Here is an 11,829-nt window from a genome sequence, read left to right as displayed (position 1 = left end):
GATGGTGCTCAGGGTATAATATGAAATGCTGGTTATCAAACACAGGTCAGCCATGTTCAAGACAAGAAAAGTTATTGGGGCCGGAGCAGTGGCTTAGTGGTAGGATGTTTGCCCTGCAAACTACTGGCCCAGGAGTGATTTTGGTTCAATCCCTGGCATCTCATATGGTCCCCCAAGCCAGGAACAATTTTTGCGCACATAGCCTGGAGTATTACCCCTGAGCATCACCAAGTGTGGCCCCCCCCACAAAAACAAAAACAAAAAATAGAAAAGTTATCACTTGTATTAATCAAGAACTGTTTTTTGTTTTTGTTTTTTGTTTTTGTTTTTCAGGGGAGAGCCCGAATGGAGTCCCCCACTACCACAAATTATGCAGTCGAGTTTCCCACATTTGGGGAAATCGCAGGGGTCAGCACATCCGAAGTGCAATATATAAGGCTCGTCCTGGGCAAACCACCTTCGTGATCATGGTATCTCCCCTGCCAGGTAAGTATAATCAAGAACTTTTTAAAAAAGAAAAATAGAAATTCTTCCTAACAGCTTTTATGAAATTAAATTATCCCAATACCAGTATAGACAGAAATACAGCATAAAAAGTTAGTTACAAGTTAATGTCTGTAATAAACATAGATGCAGATATCTTTATTAAAAATATTTCACACAGATAAAATATCTTTTGTTAAAGTGTGAATGAAATTGAAGGGGGCAGTGTGTGTGTGTGTGTGTGTGTGTGTGTGTGTGTGTGTGTGTGATTGACCAAAATCCAGCAATGTTCAGGGCTTAATCCTGGCTCAGAGATCACTCCTCCAGGGTTTGGGGACCATATAAGGTATAGGGGATCTGGATTGGCCACATACAAGGAAGAACACTGCCCACTGTACAATCTCTCTAGCCTCCAGAGGGCATAATGTTAAGTTAAATAAAACAGGAGAGGGAAACAAACCAGGTGATATCTGTACTCATGGTATATAAAGTAGTCAATTAAAGGAATGTAGATTAGTCAACAACAGCACATCCTTGGACTTTAAGTATAGAACTGAGGTTGCAAAGCACTGGGGAGAAAGGAAAGGGAAAAAAGACAGACTAATTGTATCTAATCCTCCTCATTAAATATAGACAGTGGAGATAGGGTCTTTGAGGATTGTTGTTGGTGTTTTGGTACTTTGTTTACTAGAAATATTAATACTATTGTAACCATGATAGTATCTCAAATTGATTTCCTTAAATTTGTCATTTATTAAATTACTAACATGATCCAAAAATATGTTATACAAGCATTATCTTTGAAATTTTTTCATATACCACCATACATATTTTACAATAAAGCTAATGATTTTATAAGATCCTATTACTAGAATGGAGCAAACATAAATCTACTTTCTAGTCTTTTTGATGACGTCAAGTTTGAAGACCATGTCATTCCAGTCATAATAGCATATACCTTCAAGTTTTAAATGTTCTACTGAAATGGAGATAAAGTTAAAGTATTCAGTAACTTCCCAAGGGAATCACTTAGAAATAATGAGTCATATAAGATCATTAATTTCTTGTTCATTTAATAATGAGCATCAATCTCAGTTAAGTGTGATTTGTACTTTCAGGTTGTTAAAAGACCAATTTCTATTCCAACAAAAGGCAATGAATTACAATGGGATGATGACATGTGATTTGCAATGGCTTACTCAATAAAAGCTACAAATTAGTATCTCCAACATAAATGGTTCAGAAACCTAAAGCACCTCAAACATATTCTTTTCAGAGAATGACCCATCAAAAAGAGTAACAATCATTGCTAGTTCAGTTGCGGAGAAAAAAACATTCTCATATACTAGTGGTGGGAGTGTCAAATGCCCAGCCTTTTTGAAAATCAATATGGATATTTCTAAACAACAACAACAACAAAACCCTAAAAAATGAGTTTCCATATGACCCAGCAAAACTACTTGTAGGAATATAGCTTAGGGGATTAAAAATACAATGCAGAAAAGGCATCTGGACTCCTATGTTTATATTAGCCAGAATCTGGAAACAACGCAAGTGCCTGAGAACAAAAGAGTAGGTAAAGAAACTGTAGTACATATACAAAATGGAATACTAAGCAGCTGTTAGGAAAAAATAAATTTATGGAATTTTCTTATACATAGATGGATATGGAGAGTATTATGTTGAGCAAAATGAGTCAAAGGAATCAAAGAGAAAAGGATAGACATAGAATTATTGCATTCATTTGAGGAATATAAAAAAAAAGATAGCATGGCAATAATATACAAAGGCAATATATAAAGGTCCAGGAGGATCAGTCCATGGTAGGAAGTTTGCCACAAATAGTGGAGCAATGCAGTTAGAGCAGAGAAAGAACCACTATGACAATAAAATCTGGAAATTATCACTCTGGACAAAAATAAAAGGAGATAAAGTGATATTCATGATATCATGTTAGTAACAGTATTGCAAACCAGAGTGTCTGAAAAGAAAAATATCAAAAATAGAGAGAGGGGCCGGGAAGGTGGCGCTAGAGGTAAGGTGTCTGCCTTACAAGCGCTAGCATAGGACGGACCACGGTTCGATCCCCAGCGTCCCATATGGTCTCCCCAAGCCAGGGGCGATTTCTGAGCTCATAGCCAGGAGTAACCCCTGAGCGTCAAATGGGTGTGGCCCCCCCCCCAAAAAAAAGAAAGAAAAACAAAGGGGCCGGGCGGTGGCGCTGGAGGTAAGGTGCCTGCCTTGCCTGCGCTAGCCTAGGATGGACCGCGGTTCGATCCCCCGGCGTCCCATATGGTCCCCCAAGAAGCCAGGAGCAACTTCTGAGCGCATAGCCAGGAGTAACCCCTGAGCGTCACAGGGTGTGGCCCAAAAACCAAAAAAAAAAAAAAATAGAGAGAGGAAAAAGTATCTATTTCAGAGGCAGAAAGGAAAAGATGAGGGAGGGTGAGAAAAAAAAACCACTGGTGGCTGGAAATGTACACTAGTGAAGGGTGTTGTACATTGCATGACTAAAACTATATCATGAACACCTTTTAACTGTGAAAAAAACACAACTGTATTATGAAAAGCCTTATAAATTTTGGTGTTTAAAAAAAGGAATTAAAGATATATATGTTTGCTATATAAGAAATTTGACTAAAATAGTTTCCATATTCCTACTACAAAAGGAAACTACTCTGTATACCAATTTGTTAGGATTCTGAGTTCCAAGACTTAGCACAAAAAATATTCTATTCATGTGTTTTTTGCTTTTTCATAGCATTATCATCATTAAACTATAGTCAGCCAGCCCACAGGCTATGGTCTATCTCACCATAATATTTAGGCCCAGAAATTGTGCTGTGTGGGTTGATGAATCACATTGTTGAAAATGTATTCAGACAGCTAAATTGAAGTATTTTTAATTGACAGAAACTTTAAGAAGAGAAGAACTCAGCCAAACAATATTAGGGTAGACTCTGCCTTTCATTGGAACATTTCCCTATAAGAAATGAGTTTAATCCATCATTTTGTCAAAGTCAGCGACAAGCATTTTGTCAAGTAGACATGTTCATTTGGAAACAGCATAGAGTTGCTTCATGATCTTGTGAACATGTAAGCATTGTCTGTACATCCGAGTGGTAGAATTCTTCATCTTTTTTTTTTTTTATCCAACTCTATGACTTAGGGTCTTTCGGAATAGAAAACAGGGGCATGTGGGCAGAGAAGACAAGATTGACATACATCTTCTCTGGTGTTACTAAGTCAATGTTTGAGGATTTATTGGACTGTGGTTGGTGCTAGTTGAGTTTCAGTTTTACCATTTAGGTTCAGTAAATTTGGGAGATTACTATGAAACTTGCCTAACATATTTTCTGTTCTACTACTGGACTGTCACTATTCCAAAATTTTGAGATATCCCATGGTTCAGGATTTATATATTTGATTCAAATTTGGTAGCATGGCAATTTGTTAATATTAAGTTATGAGACCAGGCTGTTTTTCTGCTGGGAAAATGACAGGAGTGATATATATAGCAACTTTGCGAGCAAGATTTGAATCAAGCTTTGCATAAGGAAAATTTTATTTTGTTCTCCTTGATACGATGCTTTTAAAATAATGACAAGAAAAAAATTAAGTTTATGTTAAAAGAAGTAAGAATAATACAAATAAAATACCTTTACTCAATGTGTCATAATAGTAGAATATTAAAATTTGAGAGAATATATGAGATGGATTCTAGAAAATTTTCCAGAAAATATTCTATGTTTAAGTGGAATAATTTATGATTATAGTGTTTTAGTCTTATATTCTCAGGAAAACATATGTGTTATGAATTAAATTATAATTGTTCTTTTGTTTAGAAAACAAATGTATAAGTTTAAGAGTGCTATTAATTACTAGCAAAAAACTAAACATTCATTTTTATTCCCATTTTTATATTAAACTAAAAATGTGGTATAGATAATATAATTCACAACCCAAAAAGAGCTTTACTGAGAGCCAAACATTACAAGTCTTACACAAAGTGATATGTGTATGATTAATTTTGTTTCTCAAAATATGGAACAAAGAATAACATAACTTTGGAGTTTTGAAGTATTAAGAAAACATGTCTTTACTGATATATTTTTGCTGACATAGCTTTGCTCAGAAATAAACTACAAACACCATAATAATAGTGCTTGAAAGAAAATATATCATCTCTCATAAATAAGAAAGTTTCCATCAATTTACACATTTTGTTTTTTAGATGAAGACTTGAGAATATTATTTTTCTCGTTAAATAATGGTAGAGTCCCATGTTTCATTGGAAAAAAGAGCAATGTTAAATGTGACCACATTTTGTATATTCTAGTTTCAATTTCCTGTTCATTATATATAAAGTAGTTTATTTTTTATATTTTATTTAAACACCTTGATTACATACATGTTTGTGTTTGATTTTCAGTCATGTAAAGAACACCACCCATCACCAGTGCAACATTCCCATTACCAATGTTCCAAATCTCCCTCTTTCCCACCTAACCCCCTCCTGTACTCTAGACAGGCTTTCTATTTTCCTCAGAAATTCTCATTATCAGGAGATTTCAAAATGTAGTTATGTTTCTAAATAACTTCATCCCTGTTTGTGGAGAGCTTCATGAGGTGAGCTGTAACTTTCAGCCCTTCTCTCTTTTGTGTCTGAAAATTATTATTGCAAGAATTTCTTTCATTTTTCTTAAAACTCATAGATGAATGATACCATTCCGCGTTTTTCTCTCTCTCCCTCTGACTTATTCCACTCAGCATAATAGATTCCATGTACATCCATGTGTAGAAAAATTTCATGACTTCATCTCTCCTGACAGCTGCATAATATTCCATTGTGTATATGTACCACAGTTTCTTTAGCCATTCCTCTGTGGAAGGGCATCTTGGTTGTTTTCAGAGTTTTGCTATGGTAAACAGTGCTGCAATGAATATAGGTGTAAGGAAGGGATTTTTGTATTGTGTTTCTGGTTCCTAGGGTATATTCCTACGAGTGGTATAGCTGGATCCTATGGGAGCCTGAATTCCAGTTTTTGGAGGAATCTCCATATCACTTTCCATAAAGGTTGAACTAGACAGCATTCCACCAAGCAGTAGATAAGAGTTCCTTTCTCTCCACGTCCCCGCCAACACTGTTTGTTCTCATTCTTTGTGATGTTTGCCAATCTCTGTGGTGTGAGGTGGTACCTCATAGTTGTTTTGATTTTCATCTCCCTGATGATTAGTGATGTGGAACATTTTTCATGTGTCTTTTGGCCATTTGTATTTCTTCTTTGTCAAAGAGTCTGTCCATTTCTTCTCCCCATTTTTTGATGGGATTAGATGTGTTTTTCTTGTAAAGTACTGTCAGTGCCTTGTATATTTTGGATATTAGCCCCTTATCTGATGGATTTTGGGTGAATAGTTTCTCCCACTCAGTGGGTGGCTCTTGTATCCTGGGTACTATTTCCTTTGAGGTGCAGAAGCTTCTAAGCTTAATATATTCCCATATGTCAATCTCTGCTTTCACTTGCTTACTGGGTGCAAACAGGTGTTTCCTCCTTGAATATGCCTGTAATCTCAATGTCCTGGAGTGTTTTGCCTACATGTTGTTCTATATATCTTATGGTTTCAGGTCTAATATCTAGGTCTTTCATCCATTTGAATTTTACCTTCGTACATGATGTTAGCTGGGCATCTAAGTTCAATTTTTTTGCAAGTGGCAATATCACTAGTTGAAGAGGCTTTCTGTACTCCATTTAGGATTTCCTGCTAATTAGGTGATTGTACGTCTGGGGAACATTCTCCGAGTATTCAAGTCTATTTCACTGATTTGAGTGCCTTTCTTTATTCCAATACCATGCTATTTGATAACTATTGCTTTGTAGTAAAGTTTAAAGTTTGGGAAAGTAATTCCTCCCATATTCTTTTCCCCAATGATTGCTTTAGCTATTCTAGGGTGTTTATTATTCCAAATGAATTTCAAATGTGCCTGATCCACTTCTCTGAAGAATATCAAGGGTATCTTTAGCAGTGGTCCTCAAACTATGGCCCGAGGCCACATATTGTATTTGTATCTGTTTTGTTTCTTCATTGAAAAACAAGATATATGCAGTGTGCATAAGAATTCGTTCATAAGTTTTGTTTTTACTATAGTCAGACCCTCCAATGGTCTGAGGGGCAATGAACTGGCCCCCTGTTGAAAAAGTTTGAGGACCCTGCTTTAGAGGGATCGCATTAAAACTGTACAGTGCTTTGGGGATTATTGCCATTTTGATGATATAATCCTGCCAATCCATGAGCAGGGTATGTGTTTCCATTTCCACATGTCCTCTCTTATTTCTTGGAACAGAGTTTTATAGTTTTCTTTGTATAGGTCCTTCACATTTTTAGTCAAGTTGATTCCAAGATATTTGAGTTTGTGTGGCACTATTGTGAATGGGGTTGTTTTCTTAATGTCCATTTATTCCTTATTACTATTGGTGTATAGAAAGGTCATTGATTTTTTGTGTTAATGCTGTAGCCTGCCCCTTGCTATATGAGTCTATTGTTTCTAGAAGCTTTTTGGTAGAGTCTTTTTGTTTGTTTGTTTGTTTTTGGGCCACACCCGGCAGTGCTCAGGGGTTACTTCTGGTTGTCTGCTCAGAAATAGCTCCTGGCAGGCACGGGGGACCATATGGGACACCGGGATTCAAACCAACCACCTTTGGTCCTGGATCCGCTGTCTGCAAGGCAAACACCGCTTGGTAGAGTCTTTAGGGTTTTCTAAGTAGACTATCATGTCATCTGCAAACAGTGAGAGCTTGACTTTTTCCTTTCCTATCTGGATTCCCTTGATATCTTTTCCCTACCTAATCGCTGTAGTGAGTACTTCCTGTGCTATATTGAATAGGAGTGGTGAGAAAGGACAGCCTTTTCTTGTGCCAGAATTTCGATGGAAGGCTCTTAATTTTTCTCCATTGAGGATAATATTTGCCACTGGCTTGTGGTAGATGGCCTTAACTATATTGAGAAAGGTTCCTTCCATTCCCATCTTGCTGATATTTTCGATCAAGAATGAGTGTTGGACCTTATCAAATACTTTCTCTGCATCTATTGATATGATCATGTGATTTTTATTTTTTCTTGTTTTTGATGTTGTGTATTATGTTGATAGATTTAAGGATGTTAAACCAGCCTTGCATTCCTGGGATGAAACTTACTTGATGGTAATGGATAATCTTCTTAATGAGGCATTGAATCCTATTTGCCAGGATTTTGTTGAGGATCTTTGCATCTGCATTCATCAGCGATATTGGTCTGTAATTTTCTTTTTTTTTAGCATCTCTGTCTGGTTTAGTTATCAAGGTGATGTTGGCTTCATAAAAGCTATTTGGAAGTGTTTCCGTTTGTTCAATTTCATGAAAGAGTCTTGCCAGGATTGGTAGTAGTTCCTCTTGGAAAGTTTGAAAGAATTCATTAGTGAATCCATCTGGTTCTGGGCTTTTGTTTTTGGGTAGATATTTGATTACCGTTTTAATTTTATCAATAGTGATGGGGTTGTTTAGATATGCTACATCCTCTTCATTCAATTGTGGAAGACTATAAGAGTCCAAGAATTAATCCATTTCTTCCAGGTTCTCATTTTTAGTGTCATAGAGTTTCTCAAAGTAGTTTCTGATTACCCTTTGAATCTCTGCCATATCAGCAGTCATCTCTCCTTTTTCATTCCGAATACAAGTTATCATGTTTCTCTCTCTCTTTCTTTGTTAGTTTTGCCAATGGTCTATCAATCTTGTTTATTTTTTCGAAGAACCAACTTCTGCTTTCGTTGATCTTTCAGATTGTTTTTGGGTTTCCACTTCGTTGATTTCTGCTCTCAGCTTTGTTATTTCCTTCTGTCTCCCTAATTTTGGGTCCTTTTTTTGAGCACTTTCTAATTCTATGAGCTGGTTCATTAAGTTATTCAGGTAGGCCCCTTCTTCCTTCCTGATATGTGCTTACAAAGCTATAAATTTTCCTCTTAGGATTGCTTTTGTTGTGTCCCATAAGTTCTGATAGTTTGTGTCTTTATTATCATTTGTTTCCAGGAAAGTTTTGATTTTCTCTTTGATATTATCTCAGACCCACTGGTTATTCAGTATGAGGCTGTTTAACTTCCAGGTGTTAAGTTTTTCTTCTGTTTCTTGTTCTAATTTTCATATAATTTCAGAGCCTTGTGGTCAGCGAAGGTAGGTTGCAATATTTCTATCTTCTTGGTATTAGGGAGGTATGTTTTATGTGCAGCATGTAGTCTGTCCTGGAGAATGTCCCATGTACATTGGAGAAAAATGTGTATCCAGGTTTCTGGGGATGGAGTGTCCTATATATATCCACTAGGCCTCTTTCTTCCATTTCTCTTCTCAGGTCTAGTATACTCTTGGGTTTCAGTCTGGTTGACCTATCCAGTGTTGACAAAGCCATGTTGTGGTCCCCCACAATGATTGTGTTGTTATTAATATTATTTTTCAGATTTGTCAACAATTGTATTAAGTATTTTGCTGGCCCCTCATTCCATGCATATATGTTTAGGAGAGTGATTTCTTCCTGCAGTACATACCCCTTGATTAATACAAAATGTCCATCTTTGTCCCTTACAACTTTCCCGAGTATAAAGTTTGCATCATCTGATATTAATATGGCCATTCCAGCTTTTTTTATGGGTGTTGTTTGCTTGGATAATTTTCCTTCAGCCTTTTATTTTGAGTCTATGTTTGCTCTGACTATTCAGGTGCATTTCTTGTAGGCAGCAGAAAGTTGGATTGATTTTTTTTTTATCCATTTAGCCACTCTGTGTCTCTTAACTGGTGCATTTAGTCCATTGATATTGAGAGAAAGAATTGTCCCGGGATTTAATGCCATCTTTATATCGAAATTCGTTGTGTCTTATGGTCAGTCTTGTCTTTTTTTTTTTTTTTTTTTTTTTTTTTTTTTTTGGTTTTTGGGCCACACCCGGTGACGCTCAGGGGTTACTCCTGGCTATGCGCTCAGAAGTCGCTCCTGGCTTGGGGGACCATATGGGACGCCGGGTGATCGAACCGCGGTCCGTCTCCTAGGCTAGTGCAGGTAAGGCTTACCTTACCTCCAGCGCCACCGCCCGGCCCCTCAGTCTTGTCTTAAAGTAGGTCTTTCAGATTTTCTCCTAAGACTGGTTTTGAGTCTGTAAAGTTTCTGAGCTCTTTTTTGTCTGTGAAGCCGTGTATACTTCCTTCAAACCGGAAAGTGAGTTTTGCTGGGTACAGTATTCTAGGTGAAGAATTTATTTCATTGAATTTTGTCACTATGTCCCACCACTGCTTTCTGGCATTGAGTGTTTCTGGTGAAAGTTTTGTTGTAAATCTCAAGGATGTTCTCTTGAATGTAATTTCCCTTTTTGATTGTGCTGTTTTCAGAATTCTGTCTCTATCTGTGGGATTCGGCATTGTGACTAGGATGTGTCTTGGGGTAGTTTTTCTTGGGTCTCTTTAGTTTGGTACTCTTTGGGCATGCAGGATATGATCACGTATATTCTTTCGCTCTAGAAGTTTCTCTTTCATGATGTTCTTGACCATTGATTCTTCCTGAAAATTTTCTTCCTGGGCCTCTGGGATTCCAATGATTCTTAAGTTGTTTCTGTAGAGCTTATCATAGACTTCTATTTTCATTTGTTCCCATTCTTTGACTAATTTTTCCATTGTCTGTTCATTTGCTTTAAGTTTTTTTTCCCTCAATCTCTCCCTCTGTATGGAGTTGTTATTTATCTCATCTTCCACAGCACTAATTCTATTCTCAGCTTCTGTTAGCCTGTTGGAGAGTGTTTCCATTTTGTCATTTAATGTGTTTACTGAGTTTTTCAGGCCTGTTATTTGACCTATTATTTCAGTTTGGAGTTTTGTGGTTTCTGTCTTCATATTTTCTTGGTTCTTATTAGTGTTCTGTTCACCTCAAGCCATGGTTTCTTTGAGTTCTCTGAGCATCTTCCATATTTCTTTTCTGAACTCCTTATCTGAGAGATTGATTAGTTGGTTGGCTGTTTTCTGGTCATCAGAATTGTCATCTTCATTCTCTATCTCTGATGCTGGCCTGCATTGTTTCCCCATTGTCACACTTGTATTGTGGGTTTTTCTTCCTGTTGTGGTGGTATTTATTGGCTAAATGATGTGTGCAGCCATGCTCCTCTGGCTCCATCATTTATGTGTGGGTAGACTTGCCTCCAAGGAAGGGAAGCCCTCCATGGATGAAGCCTCACACAGGATTAAATCTTAGGCCCTAGCACGCAGCAGAGAAGACCTTCTGGGGAGAAATGTTGGGCTTCAGTAATCCAGCTCAGTTTTTAGTGTGTTTTTTTCTTATTGTTGCAGTGACATTCTTTCCTTAGAAAGAGTGCATGGCTGTGTAGCACAGTGGAGCAAAGTGTTCTTCTGGAGCTTCTGGGAGAGCAAATTTTCTGGGCCCTTTTTGGCCCACTCCCAAGAGGTTCAGGAGACAGGGCTGGAGACAAACACATACAGGCAAAACTCACAGTTTCTCACAGTCGAGCCCCACTGGGCCGGCATAGATTTTCCCAGCCTGACGTCACAAACAGGGGACCTGCCTTCTGTGAAGTAATGCTTATAGCTGGTTTTCACTTTAGGAAGCAGTTCCTTGGCGTTCTGGCCCATAAATTAGCCTCAGGGAGTGCGAAGTTTCTGGGCCCTTTTTGGCCCACTCCCAAGAGGTTCAGGAGACAGGACAGGAGACAAACACACACAGGCAGTACTCACAGTTTCTCACAGTCAGGCCCCACTGAGCTGGAGTAGATTTTCCCAGCCTCTATAAAGTAGTTCTTAATCATATTATGCTTCTGTGAGTTTTAGTAACCTCGTCCCTCAATTTTTGAGTATAGATGTATAGGTGATATGTTTAGTAAATTTTATTAACCTTGTTCCTAACTTTGACAATATTCTATATGCTATATAAAACTATATAAATCAAGTAAACTTGATTCTAAAAAAATCTCTTTTATTTAATTTGAGTTATTAAATAAGGGATGAAGTTTGTTTTGTTTTTAGACATAATGATTTACAATATGGTCAAAAATTGGGCTTAATCTAAGTTTCATGTTTTGTCTTGTTAGGGTTATTTTGTTTGTTTGTTTTTTTTTTTTTTGCATTTTGCATTTTCCTGCTAAATTAAGTACTGGTAACTCTCTGATTTACCAAGTTGTTCGGTTTTTTTTTTTGTTTTTGTTTTTGTTTTTTTACACATTATATAACTAAATATGTAATCTGACAATGACTTGGCTCTTTTCCCCATGATTTGATGGGGTTGGTTGCTCTTTTTTGTTAAATTTTACAAGTGCTCTAAATATTTAAGATA

General features: G+C 37.1%; 1 non-coding gene across 1 annotated transcript; it reads right to left on the bottom strand.

The window, feature by feature from the left end:
- Positions 1-330: 330 nt before the first annotated feature.
- LOC126012555 (U1 spliceosomal RNA) lies at positions 331-494 on the bottom strand. Its single transcript, XR_007497011.1, has one exon. It is a non-coding gene; the product is annotated as a U1 spliceosomal RNA (small nuclear RNA).
- Between the last annotated feature and the right edge of the window lie 11,335 nt (positions 495-11,829).

Source organism: Suncus etruscus, chromosome 6 (assembly GCF_024139225.1).
Source record: "Suncus etruscus isolate mSunEtr1 chromosome 6, mSunEtr1.pri.cur, whole genome shotgun sequence".
Classification (NCBI taxonomy): domain Eukaryota; kingdom Metazoa; phylum Chordata; class Mammalia; order Eulipotyphla; family Soricidae; genus Suncus; species Suncus etruscus.
This window is presented reverse-complemented; position numbering and strand designations above follow the sequence as displayed.